The sequence below is a fragment of the Cyprinus carpio genome, chromosome A25 (assembly GCF_018340385.1).
Source record: "Cyprinus carpio isolate SPL01 chromosome A25, ASM1834038v1, whole genome shotgun sequence".
NCBI lineage: Eukaryota > Metazoa > Chordata > Actinopteri > Cypriniformes > Cyprinidae > Cyprinus > Cyprinus carpio.
Genome location: NC_056596.1, coordinates 9412814 through 9440067, shown reverse-complemented (window position 1 = coordinate 9440067; position 27254 = coordinate 9412814). Strand labels below are relative to the sequence as shown.

General features: G+C 37.1%; 2 pseudogenes; one reads left to right on the top strand and one right to left on the bottom strand.

Annotated features, from left to right (window-relative positions):
* Positions 1 to 9600: 9600 nt before the first annotated feature.
* LOC122135678 lies at positions 9601 to 17856 on the bottom strand (annotated as a pseudogene).
* Positions 17857 to 19419: 1563 nt separating this feature from the next.
* Positions 19420 to 24326, top strand: LOC109050678 (annotated as a pseudogene).
* Positions 24327 to 27254: the final 2928 nt, after the last annotated feature.

Here is a 27254-nt window from a genome sequence, read left to right as displayed (position 1 = left end):
ACATTTGTGAAAATGGAAAACAGTTGTTTTTAAATTGTAATAATACTTCCACAAATGAGTTTTTATTGCATTTTGATTAAAATAAATGCACTTAGGGGCGCCAGTAAGAGGCTTCTTTCAAAAAACACCGAAAAATCTTAAAACATGTCCCAAACATTTCAAATCCAGATCTTAAAAACATCATATGTTTAGCCTGTGCATTTAGTGAGATGAGTTACCTGTGCTACGCCCAAACTGATTGCTACGTGTATTTTATGTATAATCTTTTTAATTCTAACTGTTTTAATTCATTTAAATCAATTTTAGTTTATTTTTAGAAGTGTTTAATTTGCTTGTTTATTGTATGTGATTGTTGTTGATTGATTGTTAATTACTTTTATGTGTAAAGACTTGAATTATGGTTTGTTGGTTTTTTGATCCCATTACCCATTGTGTATTAAATGCGCTATATAAACTAAACTTGCCTTGCCTTGGGGGTTATTGTGGTGAGCAGTAGTGTACCTTAACTGTGCAGGGAACGAAGCCCATTGAAAAAGCCCTGCCTGGCACACCCCATCAGTCCACAGGATGCCCACGAGGTGAATAAACTACGTGAGGGCGGGCACCACAAGATATTAAGTGGGGAGCTAAAATGAGCGTATTCCTCCCTAAAGCAAGGACGGAGGGGGGAGGAATTTTCCAGAAGTGGTAGTGAAAGGGCCCATGTGTGTCTTCAGTTTAGATGACAGCAACGAGAGAGGAGAAGAACAGACAGAGGGAGGGAAGAAGGAGAGGACAACAAAAAAGATTAGCTACATGAAATTTGCGTAACGCATGGCTGGCTCAATATATATTGTCCTAGAGGAGCAAGACACTGAACCCAACCCAATGCTGTCTAGGGAGAGAGGTGAGCCTGGGAAACTCCTTCCACATGAGTGCAGGATTCTCCTCAAAAAGGCCGTGTAACACATGACTAAGAAGTCATTCGGATCAATAGTGTTTTCTGTGTATTATAATGTGTAGAAAGATGGATATCTTCAGTCTATTTCCTGCTGTGGAAAAAACAACAACAACAACAAGGGAGACAAACATATAGATATTTAAAAAAACAAAGAAGTCTAAAAATTAGTGTATTTCATGGAGTTAGTGGGGTTCCTAATGTTGTTCTCCTTTATTAGCCTATATGGACATGAAAAAGATGAAGTATGAGAATTTGAAATCTGCTATGTTTGCTCATTTGACCATTTTTAGCCAACCCATCTATCCGCGACTGACTTGTCCCAAAGCATAAAACTATCATTAAAAAACCTGATGGAAATGCTGGTAACCATTGCATTCCTGCAAAAACATGAATGCGATATCACATACATAACCTCAAACTTACAGTAGTTTTCTTGCTTTATTACTGCCAGCATTGTAAGAAATGAAAGCTGCGGTGGATCACTAAGCATTTTCCACCCCGTGCCCGGTGAAACCCCACTTCACCATGCAACTTGTTAATGCTTTCCACACTGGTGCTGTTGTTACCAAAGCGCTGGCATGGCAACGGGAAAATAAACTGGTGCTGTTGTTTGAGGAGGCGGTTTTGTACTAACAGGATCCGCTTTATTTCAGTGCTATCAGATTTATTGAGGCTGAAACACATACACATGAGTTTGGGGGCACAAAACACTACGCTCAATTAGAATACAAGACAGAGTCCCTCTTAAATATATCAAGGTAAAATGTAAGTTTGCATTTTATTAAAAGCTTTGATCTGCCACAACAACAGGACTGCAAGCCGTTGTGTTTTGATGAAGTTAGTTCACTTGTGTGTTCGCACGTCAAAAAATTCTTCATGAAAACTCAAGAGAAGTTATAGCCTGTTTGACATGAAGAAGCCAGCAGGATTTCCATTCTCACATTAACTCTAGTAAAACAATGCACAGTATGCATAACTTCATCATCTTCAAGTTGTAAGAAAAAAATGTCACAAAATAGTGTAGGTTTCTGAGAAGATGCAAAACAGGATAGCAAATATTGAACATAAACAACTGCATATGATTTTGTTTCACAGCAATTAATGTAAATGTATCTACAAGGCTATTAGCATAACCTGCCTGATCACCCTTACACTGCGAGTCCTAAAAAAAAAAGAACCAGCAAGGGTTCAAAGACTCCGGCTGAAAAGATTGCTCCATACATTTCTGCATTTACTCTATTTACCTCAGAACTAAGAATTCCAGAGCCACAGACTTATCAGTACAGCATGTTTGTGAAAAACACTAGGACATGCTGTTACCAATTCATTCCATGGAATAAATGGTATTCAGTTTCAGTGAATTGGATAAGGAAAAATATAAAGACTGTTTATAGTATAGATTTAAACATCACTGAGGCCTGGTAAAAAAAGGCAAGGCCAGCAACCTCATAAGAGCACGAAAAACAATGCAGAAAACATGAATGCCTCTGATGTCAGGTTTGGAGTATAGAAAAAGAAACGGCAAACATCATGAGACGCCTTTATTGCTGCATTACACATTCTTATCCTCTAATTCACTACAGCTCAAATCCTCTTGTCTCAGTGTTTCAAGGCAAAAGGAGGTGCAACTAAGTAACAGCCAAACAAGTCTGTGACAGTTCTTATTATTCATAATACTTGGCTCGAAAAGTTACATTGATACAAAGACCGGCATTCCATGAAGTGCATCTTTCAGCAAAGCATGGAACAGCTCTCTAGGTGAATCAGTCTCAGAGGAAGGGAAATGATTGTGATGTATAGAATGCCAAACAAGCCAAGCATGGCCATGAAATAATACAAAGGGCTTGTTAGCAAATCAAACAGGAAAGCAGGCCAAATCGATTCAAATACCTGAGTCTTCTAAAAATAAAAAATTCTGTCATCAACATTCTCATGTCATTCCAAATATATTTGACTTTCTTTCCTCCGTGGAACACATCAGAAGATGATTTGATAATTTTTCATTGCAGCGCTTTTCCACACAGCAACAGTTCAAATAGTCCTTTTAGGAGCTTGACAGATAGTTGGGAAAAGAGTAATGTGAAGATTACATTTTTTTCTTCTTGGTGTTGCATACTTGAAATGTTCAAGCTCTTTAAATCCAACGGCTATCAGTTGTTTTTTTTATCATTCATCAGCTCATATTGTTCGTCTGTGCCGTTATCAGTATAGTTGTGCTGTGGGCTATATCTTTATCGTTATCATTACAGTTATTCTCTTTAGGGTGAACATGACTTTAATCAGCTCTGTACATCAGCAAACAGCATATTAAAAGCTTTTATTAACTTATGCTTAAATGCTTATGCTTCAATAAGGTGGACACTCTTTCTAAAAGCAAACTCTGAATATTGGTTTTTTAGTAGAAAATAGCTCTGAAAGTAAATGTCATGACAGATGTGGATGTGACAAGTGTCAAAGGTCAAATGTTAAAGGCTAAGAATTGGGCTATTTCGACATTTCTGTGTCAATCACCAGTGGAATGTTATCATGCAGTACGGGAATTAAAAGACGGTACCGTCTCACGGTTTGATGTCACATGTAAAATATCACTTTGCTCGTACCTCTGAAAAGAGGGAGGGGTGAATGGAAAACAGCTGATGGAGACTGAAAAAACAAAACAAAAAAAAAGAGCTGAAACGTTACAAAGAACAGGATGTTGACCCCCTCACATGTCACCTCTAGTACTTCTCCTCCACAGAGAGGTTGATACTCAGTGACATCAGCACCATTCATGAAGAGGTATTCCCTGCTTTCTGTACCGCTTTTAAAAATGGTCATGAAAATGAGAAGAAGATAGAGTACCGCATTGATCCCTTCACACCCTCACCACCTTTAGAAACCCATCTTATTTAAACACACATTAAAGCTTCAAGTAAAACCTTTTGCTGCAAAAAGACGGCAGAGATTAAAAAGCAGAGCAGAGCTCTTGATTTTTTCAATGCCTAAATATGGGTAAGTACAAACCATTTCTGTGGGAAGACGTTTCTCTAGCTCTTAAAATTTTCTCCAACTAGCTTACTAAATTCCAGAAGCACAGCTTTTCAAGACTTCTTATCTCTCTTACCAGGTAAAAGGCATATTACGTGTGGGGTTTCATTCTTATTTATGTAAAAAGGTTAAGTGCTTCAGTCAAGTGCATCATAATTACTGTAAAGTTCAGCATATCACAGCATGAAATAACTAGAAAACACATGGGCATACAGACAACAAAAGAGCTACTATCCAGGCCAGTCAAACAAATACTGTATATACGATCCAGTTAGAAAACAAACGGAGTTTTACAGCCGTATGTACTTTATTGTGAGTTGATGAGACAATAGGATGGTCCTCTTTCTAGGTGTATCAGGGCTGTATAAAACAAAGAAAACAGTATTACCCATAATGCACTGCATAACTTGGTATGTATTTGGTTACATCGTGCCCCACTGGCTCTTTGAAGATTGTAAGATAAAGTCGAGAGAGCAAGAAACTCAAACTTGCATGCCGCTTTTCTAGGCTCTTTTCCCTAAGCAATGAAAGCTATACAGTGGATGGTTAAAACAAATGCAAAACACCCTTAAACTTGTCACTGTAACTATGTTTTATCTCAAAAAATGAAGTGTATAGATGTAAACAATGGAGATGTCGGAGAAGAATCAAACAATAGAGGATCTGTTGAATGGGTTAACTAGATGTGTTTTTGGCATTCATGTCACTGAGTGTGATTGTACCAAAGCAGTTCAGAGTCTTTATCACCAGACATATTCACTTTTCTTGGTCAAACTAGTGTCTCTGAGGGTGTTTTAATTGCTGAGGAGATAGAACTGATGGATTGTGTTTGCCTCTGCTTGTAAGTTTTTCCAAGGTGAATTAGGGGGGAAACTGAGACAGTGGTACAAAGGCAGGAAAACTGAGGCAGTTTCTAGGCTATGCAAACTGAACCTGGAGAGCCCCATGGCTAATAGGGCCCGTGAAATCTGTGTCAAACACTGTTTTGAATAAACATCACGTCCAGCAGTAACACAAGTGCAGCAAGAATGTATGGGAATATATATGTTATCATCTTCAATTGATCTCTAGATTCTCTGCATTCTTTACGTAAGCAGTATGAAGTCCACTTAATGTACTTTGTAAATTACTCTAACTTTGATCTGCGATCCATCTTTCTTGACTTAATAGTTTAAAGATTTGTGTTTTTTTTTGAACTAAACACCTTAAAAGGTCTCACATTGACAAAAAGCAATCAAATCTGAAAGTGATTACCCCACTGCTCTTCGTAACTACAGTGGTCCAAAAAAGGATATTTTAGAAGCTTACGCCAGGTTTAAAATATCAAACATAATGGACATCTGCAATGCAAACAAATTTAAGACATTACTCAAGAACTTCTGAGCAGTTTCAGTGAGTAAACATAAAAACAAGTAGCTAAAATTTGAGCAACGTAATGTTATTGGTTGCAATATTGCTTGTTTAAGCCCAAACACAATCAGCGCTGCATCTCTGAGCAACATGCAGCCATTTGCTTCATTTCTGAATAAATCTGAGTTTTTGAACAAATTGGTTCATTTTGAGACAATGACTCAAAAGCACCTATTTATCTGAATGCCTGTAAATTATCAGGCAAAACAGCGACACGTCAGACAATTATCATAGGCACTATTTGAGTAGTGTGCACAAGTTTTTCAGTTCCATTCCAGTTTGCAGCTGTTGTCTTAAAGATGCCCATAACAGTGGAAACTCACAAATATGTATACTTTATTAATTTTATGGGTATTCTATAGTTGACTTCATCCAAAATTCGCTGTTTTTGCCTTTGTTATAACCATGAAATCGGATACGATGCATTGAATTCATTCCTTTCTCATGTAGTTGACTTCATTCCCTCATTTGCTATTCCCTCCACTAATATAGTCCACTAAATGAGTGACTGAAAAAAACGAACGAGGTGAATTCGGTCACTGAGTGCAATGAAAGTACAGTGGACAGTTTTGGGGCCCACCTGACTTCCACAGTATGGACAAAAAACATGGAAGTCAATGAGTGTTCCATATAAGAAAGACAATTTTTAGGGTGAACCATCTATTTTAACTGTGGCATAGGTTTCCAATAATTTTACAAATACATGGTGTTCAATTTGGATGTGCCGAATATAATGTATTATTGACATGTAATTCTATAGTTTATTTCATAATTAATGTAAAAAGTTAACCGAAAAGTCCCAAAACACCTTGCAAATTTGAAAATATAAAAAGGGAGTGATCTCATTCTAATCCACTGTGCTTAAAACCATTTTTGTGTTAACTCAAAATAAATAGTCATCATGCCAAAGAACACTCCCAGTGAATAATAAAGTTGCCACTAATGTCTTAAATGGTTCTTAGTGGAATCTGGATACCACATGGCTCTTCAGCTATGTTTGGGGTGAGCTACAGTGTTTTTTGGGTGGGGCTTCACAATATTACTGCCCTAGAGAGAAAAGAGACACACAACGGGAGCAGAGAATAGATAGAGTGAGTAAGAACATCAAACAATGGGTGTGGAGAGCTCATTTAATATCATATTTGAGCTGACACACAGTGAAAAAGGCAGGAAAAAGGAGGAGTGTATGAGATGGACAAAAAGCACAAAAAGGGGGTTCTGAACGAACACAAAGCCAACCGCAAGATATGATTTAAAGAAGTTGATTTTGGGCTGTGCCAGGGATTTGCTTTATTTGCTTGCCAAAGTTGGTATGAGCATGCCCAGATGACAGAGTACACCTGAAAATACTTGGGTGAAACAGATTCTCATCCTGCTTCAACCCTGATTTGAGCTGGTTTTAAGATGGTCCTTAGCAGGTCATGAGCTGGTTTAAGCTGGGTCTTGTGCTGTTCCTAAGTAACTAGCTTAAAACCAGCTCATCACTTGCTAAGGACCAGCTTAAAGGAGCTCAAACCAGCAGCCATGCTTCAAAAACATACCTAACAAACATTGCTGTTTTTTCAAAAGGGAAATCAGCACACCATATGCTAACACAGCAGGGCTGGGTTAAAAATATAAATTCTCATTTTGATGAATCAATAATAAATTCTTAAAACCCAAGCAATAGGATATATCAAAATAAATCATTATCGAATCGAGATTGGAACTGAATCGAATATCTAAATCGATTCGAATCATGAAATTTGTGTCAGTGCCAGCCCTAAAAAAGCACAATTTGGAAAGCCAGCCATGATCAGATCCTTTAGCAATATTCAAGAGTTAAATGTGAAAAGAGGAAGGATAGTCATATGAGGGTTTTTATAGCAGAGCAAACATCAACGAAGTGACTGGAAAAGAGTGTCAGGCCCTTTCTGGCAGCCAGCACATCGGTTCACTTCTGTTTCCGTCACTGTAACGTGTCAAATTCTCTCATTTTCTCTTTTTTTTTTTAGGAGGAATGCTGTTGGAGAAGCTTATCAGGTCAGTGAGACAGCTGACGTTTATCTTCTTGTTATTCACATTCCTATCACCCTTACCTGGAGCATCTGGGAAAGGTCTCATGCCAATGGATCATTTCTAAACAAAGTACTGTACAACTAAAAGTCAAAGAACTTGAACTGAACAACGTTTCTTTGACAATATTCTTGTCAAAGAACAGCATAGTCAATAAACCTAATCACATATTTCCCAAAGAGGGAAATGATAGATTGATAAGAATGTTATTCAAACCTCAAATCAGCCCTATAGACCTGGCTGACAAAAATTTTATTCAAAAACCAACAAGGTTGTCCATACCATCTCAAAAAAAATAAAAATGGTGAGCAGCTTGCCTAATACACACAAGCACTAGTGACAGTTGCACTTTGCTATAAACAAAATAATGAAGCTTGTGCTGTGTGAACACAACATATAGAATGTGGGAAAAAGATGCGCCTCCTGCAGGAGCATCTTACTTGCTGCTAAAATTCTCCATGTATAAAATCATAGATATCTGACTACCTTCTCTATCAACACTATCTGTAGGTTACCCATCCATACGTATCTATCATACCATCTTTGCAGCTATCTGACTTTGTTGTATCTATCCGACCCCTAATCACACTAACGTCTATCTCTACAGTATCTGCACCAATTACCTCTTATTTATCTTACTAGTTTGTTTATTTTTTTTCTATTCCATCTAACAAATCTCTTCTCAGTTATCTTGAGTTTAACTGTGTGCCATGATGCCAAGTTATAATGTGCTAACACCAGAACGTTATCTTACAATAACAATGGTTTATATTACACTACCCAATGAACCGATTTTAGTTTTATACATGCTTATCTAGGAACATTTTCTTCTCAGCTAAAATTGGCCAGATAAACATTGACCACGATGAGGAGGGGGGTCTGGCAAAACAAACGCTTTAAAAAATAAAGCTGAAAAGAATCATCAACAGCATAGTTAGCCCGAGATATATACACAGGCAAGATGTCCTGACATCTTATTTTTCAATACTGTCATTTATCGCAAGTGTCTGTACCAAACAATCTCAAGCAGTTTTTGTGAGTACCCGAGTATAATCCAGAATCCTTGTATTGTCACATTTTTGCTGTCAACCAGTAGGGTCCTACCAGGGCATTTGGGACGTCTTCAGTGTGTGGGGCCTGTGCTCACCGTTTTGCTTAACAGCAGAAACACTTTTGCATCTGGGTTTTCTTCCACTTCGCCACAGGGGAGGTACAAATCAACAGATTCATCTCTCGGCTCACAGGGTAAACACAGTGCTAAGGAAGCAAGCGCGTAAGTAAGTGTTCTTTGTGTTTGGCAGGGAAAGCACCATGAAATAAATTCTCCTGCACAAGGGTGTGACCATTGAAGGAAAGAATTCCTCCTCATGGGAAAACCCACCCTAGTGTGGTGTGAGGTGAGGGGAGGTGAAACATCCGAGACCCTCGTGTGACTGCAGGACTCGGAGTTACGATTGACGAGAAATGACGGAAGCATGTCCTTCTAAGTTGCCGCCACCATTAGAGACACAATAGAACCGGGCTTCGGGGCTTCTGAATTAGCAGCCCAGTTTCCACAGCTAAGTGTAACACAACACGCCCGCGATGAGCTGACTTTTTCCCTCCGAAACAAGTGCCGGCCTGGATTGAATTTTTTTCAATTATGTGAAACAAGCCTCAACAAGATCACCATGTAACACGCGCGCGTATAACACCTGTCCCCCCAGATGAGATCCGCAGAAACTTGTACGTCACAATAAACAATGAATACTTGGGAGTTGTAGTGAAGGTGGAAAACATTGAGGGTGCGGAAAAAATCTATTCATATTACTGGAACAAACAACATTTATTGGATTACGAAAATGAAAGCTACGGGGGACAGAACGGGGAAAAAAAAATAAAGTGTGCCTACATTTTCAGACATAAGAAACGAGATGCAAAATAAGAGAGAAATATTGATTTTTCAGTAGCCAAATAACAAAAGCCATCATTGTTTCTGTTTAATTACATACTAAATCAGTTAGTAGTAGTCAAATTGAAAACAGAGCTGATTTAATTTTGGGTCACCGTCACTACGACTCTTGTAGTGAGCTTATTATTGGGCAAAACTCAGTACAAAAACAGGGAACCTTGAATAACTATGAAGAACATTATGATTGGTCCTACAAATACATTATGCTTTAAAAATGATGGCAGTATATATGTGTGCAATGCATTAGGGACAAACTGGCTTGTGGTGCTTTAAGGCACTTTCCTAAAAAAATAAATCCTAGATATTCCTTCAGGAGGCTGCGATCTTCTTCTTGCACTCCATGGAGCACAGCAGCATGCCCTGCATGGCCATGAAGCGCTGGCCCACAAGGCACTTGGAAGCAGCAGGAGCACTGGAAGCACTGGTTCGGGCGTGTGCCAGTGGTACCTACGTAGCTCCGGATGACGAACACGCTGACTTCAGGCTCGATAGGGTTCTGACAGGCCGTACAACACTGTGAACGCAGAGGGATACAGATAAATTCACAGGAAGTAGTATAACACCATCTGTTTGTTTGAAATAACACTTGTAACAGGCACAATAAACCCAGTGTATGTCAATAATTATTCTAAATATTATATTAAATAAAATGTATGATAAAATATTAAGAAATCTGCTCTATTTGAATGTCTGAACTTTCCTTGCCAAGCCGATGTGCTAACAGATGAGTCATAAGAGCTGTGTGTGTCATAGGCACAGGCAGGCGTTGAGAGAGATCGGTGGTGTCCTGATATCACATGACTCCATTAAAAGCGCTTCCACCCTCCCTGTCCTCTGATTATCATGTCACTGGCACTTCCTAAATCTCCTTCACCTGCTGAACCAATACAGCTGACGAACACATGCTGAACCTGTTAGTTTTAAATAGGCCAGGCTTAACAGGAATTCACTTCCATTTAGGCGTGACATGAATGATACTCGGACAGCGTGACAGGTTTGTAAAACTAGCTGCTAAATGTTTCATTCACATTGTCTGAAGTCCCGGGCCACCATAAAATGGTTATGAAATGGTATGCCATCTTGTTTATGCAGGTTCCGCTGATTAAGAGTATTCCTAAAATGCCTTAATGTGCCCAGGAATTACAAGAAGTGTACAATATTATATCTATATATAAGAAGCTAAAAAATCCTTCAGCTACAAGGCCCCTGGCATAAATAAATCTCATAGTCATCTTTGTATCGAATAGAGCAGAGAGACAGAGAGAGGATGAGAACGTAAGGAACTTCTCCTCTTTACCAACAGCGTGGATCTTCATGTAGCAGGGTTTGCAAACAGGCTTCTCATTCTCCATGACGTAGGTCTCTCCAGCCAGCACACAGTCGCAGTCAAAACAGCAGAAGTGCTTCAGGTGCCAATTGTGGCCCTCAGCCTGGGGTGTACTCATTACTAAAGATGAGCTGGAGACCAAACACACACACATACTTCCCCCTCAGTATTGTGCTTTTGAACCTTATGGTATGTTAAAAGCAATTTTACAAGATTCGACAAAATTGCATTCATTATTTTACTAAGATTGTTTGAGATTTTAAACTCAAAAACATGTGGTAAGGTCTATACATCTGAGATGACATTAAATTTCATTTAAATATGGAAATAATCAAAGTTTCTAGGTTTTTGAAACAAGTTACGATTAAGTTATTAAAGATCCTGCACTATTTCTAGATCACTAATCAGATGGAAGCAAATTTGTGACATTAACCGTGAGAACTCATTTGTTTCCACTCACCTCGTCGCAACCTGCAACATCGAGGCTTTTCGCTGTCTCCATAATGGCGGCCACAGTACAGCTGACCCTTCTTCCAGAAATAGATCATGTCCACCAGTAGCTCGGTGCAGGTATAGCACACAAAGCATGCCGGGTGCCAGAGTTTATCATAGCCTGCCCGCTCTGCGAACACCGCCGGCTCTCCCTTCTTCATGGGCAGCTGGCAGCGGGGTGACATGACTGTAAGCAGAGATCCAGTGAGGAGTTCAGCTTGGCAGAAACATCAATGAAAAATGAAAGAGGGAAAAGACTGTGGGGGCAAGTTGGTTTTAATGAACATAACCAGAGACAGTTTACTTAAGCAATTCATCAGCCCAGGTGGAGTAAGACTCTTGCAAACATGAATAGGAAATAGTGGAAATTAAACAAATTTTATGACTTCATATGCCAATCACCTGTTTTTGGTAGATATGATTGGAAAGCTGCAGCAGAGGGCAAGATTTTCATTAAATAACAACATCATTTCAGTTGGTTGATCCAAAAAAGTTGTTTTTTGAATTCAGAAGACTTGAAATATAGTAAATGAATTGTATGGATCAAATTTAGGTTGCTTGCCGGAGCTTGACTAATGTGATTGCAATGACATGCTGCTTTAAGAAAAAGAGCTGGTAAAGATCGTTTCAGTTTTCTTTTTGTGTTCCAGGGAAAAAGATTGGGACAGGTTTGGAACAACATGAGGGTGAGTAAACAATGACACAATGTTCATTTTTTGGGTAAACTATCTCTTTAAAAAAAAAAAAGGCAAAAAAACATTAGGCTGATGGCATACATGTGTTTTCAATCATGAGATTTCAGATGCTTACAATAGATTTTGGAAAAAATTCACCTGAGCTTGAACATAACCACAGAGACTAAGTGTAGTAATTTATGAAGATCTCTGGAAGAACATAACGTTCATTCCAGCTGCCTGACTAACACAGGCTTGGCAGAATCTGAACTGCTCTTATGTTAATCAAGTGAATCCGGAGATAAGAGCTGGAGAATGCTCCTGCAGAGCACATGTGGTGGAAATAAATACTGCTGCTCAACAGCTCCGAAGGGGATTTTTCATGAATAGATGGTGACATTTAAATACCTATAAATTAGATTGAGAGTCATTTAGATATAAAGGGATAATGAGATTGAAAGGTTACAAAAGCTATTTGTATGAAATACTAAAATGTATCAATGACAATCTTGTCCCTTTCACAACTTTCAGTTACCAGCCCAAATCTTTATTTTCCATTTATATCACTTGATAGTATTTCTACATTCCTTAAACAAAATGGCATTTAACAAAACAGGTATGCAGGAATGGCATACTTACGAAGTTACCAACAGGTCCAGCGGGTAAAGTCCCAGCAGCCCCTGGGGTGCCAACCCTTCCCATTGTAGCAATAGCATCACCTTTGTCTCCTGGCATCCCTGTTGTTCCAGCACACAGGCTTCCCTCCTGCCCCGAGGCCTTGTGGACCCACTTCCCCCAGCCATACCTGCCTGTTGTCCCATCTCTTCTGGCAGGGTGATGTCACCTATGCCAAGCGCCTCGTCCTTGTACTTGCGGACATACTGCTGCATTTGCTTCACCTCACCGGGCGAGAGTTCGTGGCAGCGCTCGGGGTCTTGGTCATGGTCAGGAAGCTGCTTAGCCATCTGTTTCTTACGGTAATCTGCTCCTGTCGTACCAGCGATGGGCCGCCGCTCCGGAGGCAGAAGCTCCATGTATCGCAGAGCCTGAGAGGACAGAAGTGACGTTTTTTGGTAAATATGAAATTAGATGTGGAAGTTAATTTAACATTTTTAGAATTATTTTAGTAATTTAATATACATATACATATATAGTATATTTAACAGAATATATTTAAAATTGTATAATAATTAAAAAATACAATTCAAATGTTTTATGAATATTTTTGTAACAGAACGTTTACAGGAAAAACTAAAGATTAATGTAGGCCAAAAAAAAAAAAACTTATGCATTATTCATTCATTTTTTATTCTGAAAACATTAAGTGGAGAATAGTGACCTCTAGTGGATCCAAGTATAGTACAGTATTTAAAAAACTTCACCTTCAACCATAAAGTCCAAAGAAAAGTGTGTGTACATATACATTATATATATATATATATATATATATATATATAAAACATATTAAAAATATAATAGAATAGAATATACCAAGCTTTGGTTGACCCCAGGTGGAGCCCATTCATAGGTAACAGACTTAACCACATCTGTTTTGGCAGGCACTGGGGTGGGGACTTGGACAACCAGTAGTGGCAGCAACAGGGACTTTGGCTGGGATGGCAGAAGATGAAACCACACTATGGCCTGGTGCTGATGCAGCTGTACGGCCTGATCCTGGGGCAGCAGTATGGCTTGTTGCAGGGCGCAGCAGAAGGGGAGTGAATTGCAGCCCCTGGGGCAGCAGTGGCACCGGCAGGCTGGGAATGAGCCAGAATGAGCACTGGGGGTGGAGGTCTGGCTGGACCCGGGGATAAAGGAAGCAGCAGGAACAGGAGTAGCAGTGCTGATGGTGGCTTCCGGGATGCAGATGGTGGACTTGGTTGCCTTTATAAGATGGGATGCCATCTCTCTTCAGCTTGGCAATGAGGCCTGTGTACTTGGTGTCCTCAAAAAGCTTCCCCACCTTCTTATTCTCCTCAGTCTCGAGCTGCACGTCATGGTCTTCAACACCACACTTGCAGTTTCGACAAATCTTTCTGTTGAAAAGGATGACAAAGGAAAGGAAACACTTTAAAAACCATACACTACCATTCAGAAGTCTGTGGTCTGTTTCTGTTTTCAACATTTGACATAATAAATTACTGTTTTTACTGTATTTCTGATCAAATAAATGCAGCATAAGAGACCGATCCCAAACTTTTGAACTATAGTGTATGAAAACCAAACCGAGCAGTAGCATACTGGGGGAAAAAAAGCTTGTGTTAACTTATTTATTGTATTTTAAAAGCTCAAATGATTTACAGTGAATGATAGGAGCATATTTTTACTGTAGGATGAGTCATGCCTGTTTTGTTAAGGTAAGAGACTGATAACATTAGTTTGGATTGCTGTGCACGTCAAGTTAAGACATGCATAGATATTCTGCAATTACTTGGAAAAGAACGGTGTGGGCTAAATATTGAAATACTTTCCCCATGACTTTTTTTGTGCATTTCTATAACATACAAACTAAAAACCCATACTAAACAAACCATATTGTGTTATGATCAAGGTTTATATAAATGAAAACTAAATTATGACTTTTTGGTTCAAGAAACCTTGACTAACATTATAAGGGAAGAAAATAAAATGCTATAAAAGTAGAATGTGGCCAATTGAATGACACTTTGGGCTGTTTAACATATCATTCCAAGGATATGTAACTCAAATATACAATATAACTCAAAATTGTGAGATAAAAAGTTTTTATTCAATGAAGGAAATAAGCTTCCATGGAAACCCCACTCATTTTAACCTCACTAATTCTGTTCAGCCACTGGATGGCTAGTCAGAAAAGATGAAGTCTCTGGCCCTGCATCCAGTGACCTGTATCCACATTGACGTCTTTTCATTCATAGAATTCCTGGAACCCCACGAGAGTGATTGGGAATGGCACACACCACCACGGCTGCAGTGATACAGCTCTGGCACAGGCATCTTGGCACCTGTGGTTCTCACTTCAGGAAAACCAACAGAGTGCAGCTAATGGCCAGAGCTCTCTCAGTGGGACAACTTTTTGCTAGACAGATACGGTATTGCATGTTGGTGAGTTTGTCAAGACGAATAAAAAAAACAGAGAAGTCAAATCAGTGATGGCCTAACATGATTAGACATTTTTCGCAATGAAAACCACATGCATGAACGTTAACACAAATATGTAGGAAGGAAGCAAGCACAAACCGCCAGAAATGAAGCTCAAAGCCTTCACACTTGTCCTTGCATTTCAGACAGGCAGCTCCGGCTCCAATTTCATGGCCTAGGGTTATCTGGTAAAAGAACAGGAGACATGAGCAAATCCTGTTTCCGAAGTCACAAACACATATCAAAGATAAGAGTTGGTCAAATCATCAGAAATGTAAAAAAGCATTTGCCTTTTTTTGTATTTTAATTAAATGGTGACCCTTCTAGCTCTTTCTACAAAATTTAAAAAATATCTTTTAAGCATTAATTTTTTTAAAACAAAAAGCCAGGGAAAGGAGGTGCTGAACCTTCACATACCTGCATATACACACACACACACACACCACACACACACACACATATATAGTACGTTTTTTTTTTTCTAAAGAAAGTAATAATTTATTCAGCGCTTATCAAATAAAAGCCACTAACTATTAAGCATCACAAACAAAAAATCAGCATATTAGAATAATTTTCTGAAAGATCATAAGACAGTGAAGACTGGAGTAATGATGTTGAAAATTCAGCTTTGCCATCATTGAAATATATATATTTAATTATTTGTAAAATTTCCCAATATTACTGTTTTATTGTATTTTTGTTCTGGCTTGGTGATCATAAGACTTCAAAAAAAACAAAAACACCAACATGTAGCATGTAGCAATTTTTTTTACGTATTAGTTGCATAACTTCGTCAAATTCAACATAGGTGAAGTTGCATTTCTCTGGGGTCTGTTTTTCATAAGACAAGCAGACAAGATTCATTAAGAGGCTGATGTCATAATGTTTTTTTTTTTTAAGAATTCTCCTTAGTTACATGATCAAGTGCTTCTTAAAACTTCATAGAACTTACTATTTAGGACAAAGAAACTATGTGCTTTACCAAATGCTCTTTAGTTTGAAGCAGGACATAATTTCCATAATTAAAGGAAGGAGAAGAATGCCTCTTAAAATACCCTTCTATTTCTACAAGAGATTTCAAGTGCAGTATATACTTAAGAAACATCTGAGCATCAGTCTACTTCTCTAGAAATTCTAATATTTATTTTATAATGCTCAATCCTGTCTCGGCAGTTCTCAAGAGTAAACCTCCTCAGCTGGGAGACCGCCTTATAAGGTCAAGTATTTATCAAGATGGAGAATGCCTGGAGGGTTTAGCACATCTCCTGTGTTAAAGAAGAACATTTTTCAGCTTAAAAATCCAGATCTGAGAAGTTACTTTGTAACGGCAAGACAATGAGGCCCACTGTGGCATTTCGGTCTATAAATCTGTAATATTTATACAGTACCATCTCTAGCACCTGAGAACTATGAGTTCAAAACATAGTGAAAATTATGCGGCATTTACAAATATTGAAATATTACTACACAAAATTTGTTTTTGTTTTTTTTTGCAATTTTATGCAAGTGTGGAAATGTCATATACAATATAATATATTTATTTATTTTAAAAGGAAGATTTTTTTCTTTTTGGATGATTGTTGGTTGCTCTTTTCCATGCAATGAAATTGAATGATGATTGCAAGTTTCTAGCTTCAAAAAGGATACAAAAACACTGTAAAAGCACCATTGATGTAGCCCATAATACTACTACATTATAGTACACATTATATAATATATAACTGAAGTCTTCTGCCATACAATAGCTTTGCATGAGAAATAGGTTGAAATAATTTTTTATTAATTCATCAAAACTCTAGTGAGATGCTAACTGTTATAACTAGATCATTCAGAATGGTTCGTGAATTAGACCAGTTGAGTCACTGTACAGATACATCTGATTTTCAAGATTTTAAGTTAAAAAAAAAGACTTTAAATTTTATTAATTCCATACAACACAAAAGTGCACAAGTCATATTAACTACTTTTATGGTAAGTTTGCATCCTTTGTGAGGCTTGACAACTTCAGTCATCATCCCTTGTCTTTGAAGAACTTTTCTTCAAAATATCTTTGGTGTGACATGAAGGTGAGTAAATGATGATCTATTTTTCATTCTGGGTTGAACTAAAACTTTAAGATGCTCAAGCTGAGGAACTTCACATTTTACATCACCTCTTGCAAAAACCCACTTTCTTTTTTTTTCTTCTTTTTTCTAACGTACATGTACTGTATGTCAAAACATATTTTACCACCACTAAACTTCAAATGTACCATTACAACTTGGCTTGTGTTTGAATTGCTGCAATAAGTGATGAAAGAAAACCACTGGCTGTGGTGACAACCATATAAGACAAGTGAATGAAGTCTATGGAGTGAAACATAATATTCATTACAACTTCAAGGTTGTCTTGTTTGGAAAAAGTACATCTAAAGGCTCTATTAACTAAGCCATGAAATTCAATTCATGTTTCTATCAAATACAGGAGAATCCGGGTCTTCCTTCTATGTTTTACTTCCTATTAATGACCACTTCCCATTTCTCACTAAATGTAACCAAGTTTTTTTAATCACTCGGTCTCGAATGTGGCAAATGTTTCGCCATGTCTAACAATAGTAGTGGCTTTACCTTTAGGGCGTTGCCGAATGTTCTGCAACTATGCTTCAAGACCATGACCAGCTCAGTAAGCGTACCTTTTTTAACTTCTTTCTCGATCTCCATTCTTGTCGAGCTTGTTTAGATGTGATAACCAGCGCTGACTCTATTCCCACGGGCAACTTTCCCTGAAGGTGCCACTTTTTGCTGAACGGGACAGTCTCCCACCTCTCCCTCTGGTTCAAACTCGCTCGCTCACGCTGAGAGACTTCCGCTCATTGCCAATGTGCGCTGTTCAGCCAATAGGAGCAGAGATGTAGATGTGAACTACCAATTAGAGAGTCATGTATGAGATATCTCTGTTACAAAGTGAAACGCCCGCGGACAGATGGGAGAGCAGCAGGCTTTGAGACGTGACTAGCAGGATATTATTAGTGAATTAGTAATAGTAAATTTTCATTTGAAATATTCTTTTTTTTACATCATAATGTTTCTTTGTTCATAATTGTGTGTGCGCGAAAATTGCTCAGTAAGATAATATTAAATATTTAAATAAAAATTCAAAATGAAAGTTTATATTCTTTTAAAATTTCACCAATATAATCAGGTAGTTAATATAATATGTAATTAAAAAAAATGCATTAAAATAGAAAAATGTACAAATAACACATAAACACATACAGTACATCAAAAATATTAACATGCTTTTTCTTGTTCGACATTTTAAAAAAATACACATCCTAACAGGTCAGAGCAGGTCAGAGCAAGTCATTGTAACTGCATATTATGAGGCAGAGGGCAGGAAACAGTTGCGCTGGCTTCATACAGGAAGCCGTGGCTTATTCAGTGTTTGTGTCTATTGTGGCAGTGTTACACAAAATTGTGAGAACCAAAGCAGCAGGCCTGTCTGAACTGATTTAATATCAACTACGAGGTCCTGAGCTGATTTAATGTCAACTACAAGGTCAAAACAAGTGCTTTCCTTCTCTTCTCTTCCACACAACAAAATCTTTTTTTGCAGCTAGATAATAAACTTTGTATATTTTTATTTCTTTCTAATAACCATTCTACCTACTTATTAAAATTGATGGGGGTTTGACTAACAGTACCATGACTAGCTGTGGCTAAAATAGTAATGTTGTGTGAAAGAATGCGTTTGTTTACATGTGTGGGTATGTGATGATTAATCATCATTTAGGAGTGACATTCCTGTCAGATTATGACTCATGAGGTTTCACAGACGAGAAAACTGCAAAAGTGAATGATTACCATGGTTTGGTCATCTTCACCTGTATAATAATGTCTGATTATAACAAGTTTGTGCCTGAATTTCATTGTCTCTGTCTATCTGCTTATTTAAATATAAACATATTTCCCACACAATATAAAATTATAAAAAATAATTACACATCAATCAACCAACTAATAAAAAAAATAAAAATAATAATAATGATGTTTTTATAAAAAACTTATATAAATATAAGATATAAATATAAACAATAAAATATATAATTATTATTATAGAGAATTATACTTCATATTATATACTTCATATTCTAATGCAATATAATATATCACTATAAAACTAATTTTTTTTTTTCACACATTTATTTATTATTATTATTTAAAAAGGCCTAACAAAATAATTTAGCATACAGTATTTGCCTCAACATGGTCTTCTCAATTGGACATCATTGTTGATTTTGGCTTGTTTTAATCTTTCTATCTTGGGCCAAACTAGCTGAGGCACTATTGATTACTTTTACTAGTCAATAAACCATATGTTACTATACTAAGTATCATATAGGAAAAACAGCTGCATTGCTCTCATTTGTCAAACTTTAGCATTAGTATTGTATAATATTGTGGGAAGGTCACAGCCACCAGGAGAGTATATAAAGAGCGACTCTGGCTAGAAAGTTCTACACAAGCAAGATGAAGGGGCTACTGGTGCTGACTGCTCTGTGTGTGGCCGTGTTTGGCAAAAAGACCTTTGAGGGGTGAGCTCACAAATCTTGTTTGCAACATCCTAGGTTAAATGAATAAAATAAATATGTGTTTTCTGCATGGTTATGCACCAAAACACAAAAACAGTGCATCATTTTGCATAGAGTTTGACGGAGGAAGCTGTGGTTTCTTCAGTGCTGAGAGTTTAGAAGAAGGATCATCATGGTCATAGCTAAAGTGATAAAATATAAAGTGTGATCTTTAATGCTGATAGCTTTGCTTTACACAAGATGATGAAGGGAATACTATTTTTAACTACTCTGTTTGTGGCCAATTTGGCAAAAAATACTTTTGAGAAGTGAGTCACTTCAGTCTTAAATGGTTATTTTATCCAAAAATGATCCTTTTCTCACTTTCATGTTGTTCCAAACCATTCTTCAGTGGAATACAAAAGTTGTTGTTTTTGAAAAATGTCAGCGTCTTTCATTGTATGGACAAAATATGTTAATTTGCAATGAAAATTCAAATGGCAAGCAACATATCGGCATGTGTACTGTCTCTACAGAAACCAGGTTCTTCGGATCACCGCAAAAGATGAGGCGCAGATCTCTCTCCTGAAGGAGCTTTCTGAACAAGAACATCTTGAGGTAAGTCTCCCATCAAGATGAGAGAGCTACATTCTTTATGTTTCTTGTATGAATTTGTGACCCTGGACAACACAAAACCAGTCTTAAGTCGCTGGGGTATATTTGTAGCATTAGCCAAAAAACACTGTATGGGTCAAAATTATTGATTTTTCTTTTATGCCAAAATCATTAGGATATTACTTAAGATAATGTTCCATGAAAATATTTTGTAAATTTCCTACTGTAAATATATTAAAACTTAATTTTTGATTAGTAATATGCATTGCTAAGAACTTCATTTGGACAACTTTAAAGGTGATTTTCTCAATATTTAGATTTTTTTTTTCACCTTCAGATTTCAGATATTCAAACATAGTTGTAGCTCGGCCAAATATTGTCATATCTTAACAAACCATACATCAATGGAAAGCTTATTTATTCAGCTTTCAGATGATTTTCCTTCTGTCTCCAGTTGGACTTCCTTATCTATCCAATTTTGTGGTCCATGGTCACATTTATTAAATAAACATTGGAAGTTGTGATTGTGAACATCTGATTTTCTTGTTTCCTTCTGTCTTCAGTTGGACTTCTGGAGGGAGCCCATTCATGAGTCCTTGCCTGTGGATGTCCATGTCCCGTTTCACAATCTCCAGGACGTCAAGAAATTCCTGGGAAACAATCAGATCCAGTATGATGTCATGATAATGGATGTCCAGGTGGGATTATTAATTAAACTTTTTGATTGCATGATTATACTGGAGATAATAAATCATCATATGACACCCATTCTTTGGATACACCAAGAAACTTTTTTGGTCAGTTTGGACCCCTTTGATCTAAAATATTTCCTTGAAGTAACCCTTGAGATTTTAATGTAATATTTCAATAATTGACCAATGCATGTTCAGGGTTCTCTGATGCTGGTTAATGGTCACAAAAAATAAAACATTTCATCTTTTTGTGTTTTGCTTTGATTGTTTTAACCCCACGGGCTTGCAAAACCCAGTTTGGGAATCCTTAGGCTACACCACAATACTGACTCTTTGGCAACACAAAAATTACAACCCACGGGCTTGCAAAACCCAGTTTGGGAATCCTTAGGCTACACCACAATACTGACTCTTTGGTCATCTTTAAAGTATAATGGATAAGTTGATATAAGATGTTTTTCATTCTTCCTGTTTTGTAAGGACTTGCTGGATGATGAGGAACGTGAGATGGTGAAAATCGTTCCTCTCCAAAAAGTACTGATGACTTTGTCTACACCGCCTACCATAACCTGAGTGAGGTAAGTTCTGCACAACTTGAATTATATGACTGTATTGCATTTCTAGCATCAAAGACTTTTTGGAAGTGACTATGTTTAAATGTTTAATATGTTTTTCAGAATTTTACCATGTTGTATCTTTTAAACAATTTTACACACAAAATATGCACCGTCATTTGATCTTCACCATGTTTTTCTCAGATTTACTCTTTCATAAACATGCTTGTGGCAGAGAACAGAAAACTGGTCAGCAAAATTGATAAGTCATAATTTAGCTTTTGGCCCATATATAGGCCCATATTTCACGATCATGATGGAATAATGATGAATGTGCTTAATTTTATTGCAGCTTGAAGTCTGAGATCTCTAGTGAAAATCCAATTATTTTGCATTTTTCTAATTTTGTACTTTTTTCCGCATTACTAATTTTGTGAAATATTTTTATATTGTGAATTATCAATTATATTAACAATTTGGAGTGAAAATGTCATTTGAAAATTAAACATTCATTTTCTTCAAGAAAACATTAATAATAAGTTAGTTCACCTAACATCAACAGACGAATAAATAATAATTAAAAAAATCTGTAAGTCTAAAATCTCTACACTATGATACAATACTTTTAGTTTAATTTTTAATTAATTTTTCTAAATTCTGATGACATGTTATTTCTGCATCATTCATTTTTTAACAGAAAAAATAATAATTTAGCTTTGAATCTTACAGTGAGTCGTTTTGGGTGACTTTGTGTCATGTGTCACTTCTCACACATCATTGACTCCTCACCACCTCTCACTCATCTCACAACTGGAGCGAACCGTATCACGATTCATATGCAGTATTTGTAAAATAATTATGCATTTATCATTGTGTCCTCACGTCCTCTCACTCAGTTCAGCACTGGAGCGAACCGTCCAGGTATTTGGATTGACACTGGCATCCACTCCAGAGAATGGGTCACCCAGGCCAGCGGAACCTGGTTCGCCAAAAAGGTAAAGCTATTCATCTTTAAGTTTGCAAACACAAACAACTCATCATGTTTTAAAAACAGATTTGAACAGAAATATACTAAAGCATGTACCAATGCATTATGTTGTATGCAGATCGTGAAAAACTTCAAACGTGATCCCGTCCTCACCGACATCCTTAACAACTATGATATCTTCCTGGAGATTGTCACCAACCCTGATGGTTTTGCATTCACCCACAGCCATGTGAGTTTAAAAAGCCTGATGCCTAGAAGACTTTCACATACACATTCAGTTCAGAATAACATTTTGACAATGTTTTCCAATGGACTGCTTTTCAATTGCAAATCTGTTTGGTTAAGAACCGCATGTGGCGTAAAACCAGAAAGCCGAACCCTGGCTCCAAGTGTGTGGGTGTTGACCCCAACAGGAACTGGGACGCTGGCTTTGGAGGTGAGATGCTTTCATCATTGCAGTGTTTTGCATATTTTAAAATAATCCTCTTTTTATTTAAAGGAAATAAATAAATAAAGGATTTAAATGGATTTAGGAAAAAGAAAAAAAAAAAGAATAACAGTAAAAGAACAAGAATAAGTACACATTCATCTTATTTATATGCCTAATATGTTAAATACGGAAAATCCTTCTTGTCTCATCACTTTCAATTATGAATTACAGGCTATATTTTGGATTCAAAATGCAAAAATTTGACTATAAAATCGAGTTGATTGCATCAGTGAATATTATCTTAAGTCATTTAACAGTTCTGTCATAAAACAACATATTAGCCTACATTTTTAGCTACTTACATCTTACCTTGCACTCTTTAATCATTCAAAAATGAAGCGCTGCGCTGGAATTAGTACTTGGTTTTGTTTCTGTGGAGGAAAACACAAAAAAAAACAATAAAAAAGTATGAGAAATCAGAATCATGAGGGGGAAAAAATAGAAATTTTGAAATGTAAACTAAAAACTTCTGAGAAAGAAAAATCTGAATTGCAAGATTTTTTTTCAGAATTTTGAGAAACAAAGTCTGAATTCTTTTTATGATTATTGTTTTTTATTCCGTAGCAGAAACAGGCTTCCATTAGTAGACCCGCTGAAGCAGACCAGCCTAAAAAACATTTAGTCAAATATTGGACAATTTGGCCATTTCTGATTATTTTTAATCAATGACTATGGTGGTTATGGCCCTGCTGTAAGGGACTTTGAAGATTCCAATTGTATGTAATACTTTCTTGTCTTTCTCTGTTTTCCAACTTCATTCCAGTGCTCCATGACAAACCTTGCCGACCAGACGTACCGTGGACCCCAGAGTAATTCTGAGAGCGAGGTCAAGGCCATTGTGGACTTTGTGAAATCTCACGGCAAACTCAAAGCCTTTGTGTCCATCCACAGCTATTCCCAGATGCTCCTTTATCCATACGGATACACACGCACTCCTGCCAAGGACAATGCTGAACTGGTATGCATGTGGAAACATAATATTCTAGATAAATGTAGCAGCCATTAAAATCAATTCTGTATTGTCCCCATAGAATGTGCTCGCCAAGAGGACTGTCTCTGCCCTGCAGTCATTGTATAACACTCGCTACAGATATGGAAGCATCATTAATACCATCTGTAAGTTTGATAAGATTCATTTCAGTTCATATCAGTTTTGCACCCTGCTAACAATCTCTCTGTTTACAGATCAAGCCAGTGGAGGCACTATTGATTGGACCTACAACCAGGGCATCAAGTACTACCTACACCTTTGAGCTGAGAGACACTGGCACCTATGGTTTTCCTCCTGCCTGCCAATCAAATGTCCCCACTGCTAAAGAGACCTGGCTGGCTCTAATGGGCCATCATGAAGCACACCAGGGATAATCCATATTAAAAAATACAACAATATTTCTGTGATGAGTCAAAGTAATAAAAGGAGTTGTTAATAAAACAACAACAACAACAAAACTTTTACAGTTTTATGGATGTTGCTTTAAATATATACATTACCAATTTAAATAGATATTTAATTCTCATCAGCCCTACAAATCTCTGGATACTGACTGATATACAGTATCTGTACCATATGAAGTATTGGTGTTTATTAGAGTTTTTTATCACTATTGGTTGATATTAGATATTTCATTATCATTCTTATTTCTTTTATTTGTACATTTAGATTACATTTGCCATTATCTAATGGCAGTGGGGTTTTAGCATCACTGAGATATTATTATTTTGTTGTGTTTTTGTCTATTTTATATTTAATAAAATAGACAAAAAACAATGTTAATTCCAGCGTTTGTTGATGTTTCCTTTTGTGTAAATTTAGTGCATTTTTTTTATTTATTTCAGTTTTGGTTTTTATTTTTTTATGCATCAAGTTAAACTAAATAAAAGGAGAAATGTTGCCTGGCATCTTGCTGACATAAAATAAGTTTGATTTTAGTTTAAGTTAACTATAAGAATTCAGTCTAAAACTCACTTAAAACTTAGATAAAAAAAAACAAAAATAAAAAAAAAATAAAACTAACCCTCAACAAATAAAAAAAAATCAAACATAAAAATAGAGATTATCAGCATTACAAAGCATTAAAAATTACTTAAATCAACTATTATAATTTATATCATTAACAACCTATTTTAAACAACTTATATAATTTTGTTTTTATTTAAATGTATTTAGATAAAAGAGATTATCATTTTAATATCGACCATTTATCAGCCAGAAGACCGGACCCTCAAAAATGAGAAGATCAATGGAAATTGCATCCATTAATGTTGCCCCGTCGAGGAATAAGGCAGGAGGGGCAATCGTTGTTAGAGGAGCAACTGTGTTCATTTTTCACAAAACAGCCGAAGCCTGGGAGGAATATGTGGAGGAGTTACTTAACACCTGCCACCATGGCCAGTTGCTGACGGGAAGCTCCAACCTGCTGTGACTTGTGAGCCTGTAAAGTCAAAGTCAAGTCACCTTTATTTATATAGCACTTTATACAAAACAGATTGTGTCAAAGCAACTGAACAAACATAAATTAGGAAAACAGTGTGTCAAATAATGCAAAATGACAGTTAAAGGCAGTTCATCATTGAATCAGTGATGTCATCATCCAGCTCAGTTCAATTTAAATAGTATCTTGCAATCATTTCAAATCAAGGTCAATGATATCGCTGTAAATGAAGTGTCCCCAACTAAGCAAGCCAGAGGTGACAGCGGCAAGGAACCAAAACTCCATCGGTGACAGAATGGAGAAAAAACCTTGGGAGAAACCAGGCTCAGTCGGGGGGCCAGTTCTCCTCTGACCAGACGAAACCAGCAGTTCAATTCCAGTATGCAGCTTCTTTCTTTTTTTCTTTTTTTTTTTTTTTTTTTTTCATTTTTTTTTTTTTTTTTTTTTTTTTTTTTTTTTTTTTTTTTTTTTTTCTTACATGCACTCCCTCAATGTCACATTGTGCAGAGGACTCAACAGGCTCCCGTGGTCTTGTCCCGGTGGTGGTCATCTGAGACAAGGTCTTTACAGGTATCTGTATCTGGGGCTCATCTAGTTGTCCTGGTCTCCGCTGTCTTTCAGGAGCTGTAAAGGTCCTTTCTAGGAGATGATCCACCATCTGGTCTGGATACGTAATGGATCCGGGCTGACTGCATGACCCTCTGATCTGGATTACAGACTGGACCTGGTGGCTATGGTGACCTTGGAATAAGAGAGAAACAGACTAATATTAGCGTAGATGCCATTCGTCTAACGATGTAGCAAATACATCAGGTGTTATGGGAAGTGTTCCCAGTTCCGGTTTACCTAATTAATGCAGCCTAAAAATCCTTTAACGGATTGGATATTAGAAGTGTATTAGTGTGTTATGTGTAAGCCAGGTTAAAGAGATGGGTCTTTAATCTAGATTTAAACTGCAAAAGTGTGTCTGCCTCCCGAACAATGTTAGGTAGGTTGAGGCCATCTTTTCTCAGCCTGTGCCTGAGGACAAGGAGGGACAACGCACAGCCATCACCCTGGAGCTGAAGCACCTCAATGAGCCTGCATCAGGGGTGTGAGATGGCCTCACTGTCCATCGTCCGAGGGAGTCTCCTTGTGGAATAGGTCCCTCCAGGACTGAACTTGGAGACCCCTGTCTTAAAGCTTCTGCTAAAAATACTGACAAACATCGTGCAAAACATAAGGCTAAAAAACGATGAACATTACAACATTAAATATTAATACTCTGAACATACATGTGGAATATGCTATTCATAAATATCATGTAGGTATCACTTGGGTATACAAATAAAATTGATTTTTATTCAGCCTTCAATACAACATACCAAAACCAACCAGGTTATTTAGTTTTCATTGATTAAATTAAATTACTTAAACAGTCAATAAAAACAAAGTTTACAATAGAAACAGGGATAAACTGATTTCAGTCAATGGACATGGACAACACAAGGCCAACACAAAGCACTTTCTACCAATTCATGTACAAATACATTGACTCCAATAAATGCACTTGAACTTCCTTCATCAGGCTCTGCAACAGACAAAGCAAAGTTTCACACAGAAACATCATCTTCATTAATGCCCGCAATCACATCTACATTTCATAACATACAAATCACAGTTGAGTAAATGCCGATTATGAAGAAAAATCTTTTTGCACTGTTTTTGGAAAGCATTGAACATTTAAATAAATGCACTAAACAAAAAGACAAGCTCTGCCTTTAAGGCAAAGTCAGCACATCTAAAATATTTCGAAAGCACTGCAACATACATAATGTACCTAGTGAGCAAATAAACATACAGTAGCTAAAGCAGCATGGCTCATTGAACCAAACATTACCACCCAGAGTAGTGGCGCCCTTCCACTATTACTTGCATAACATATAGAAAACCCCGAAC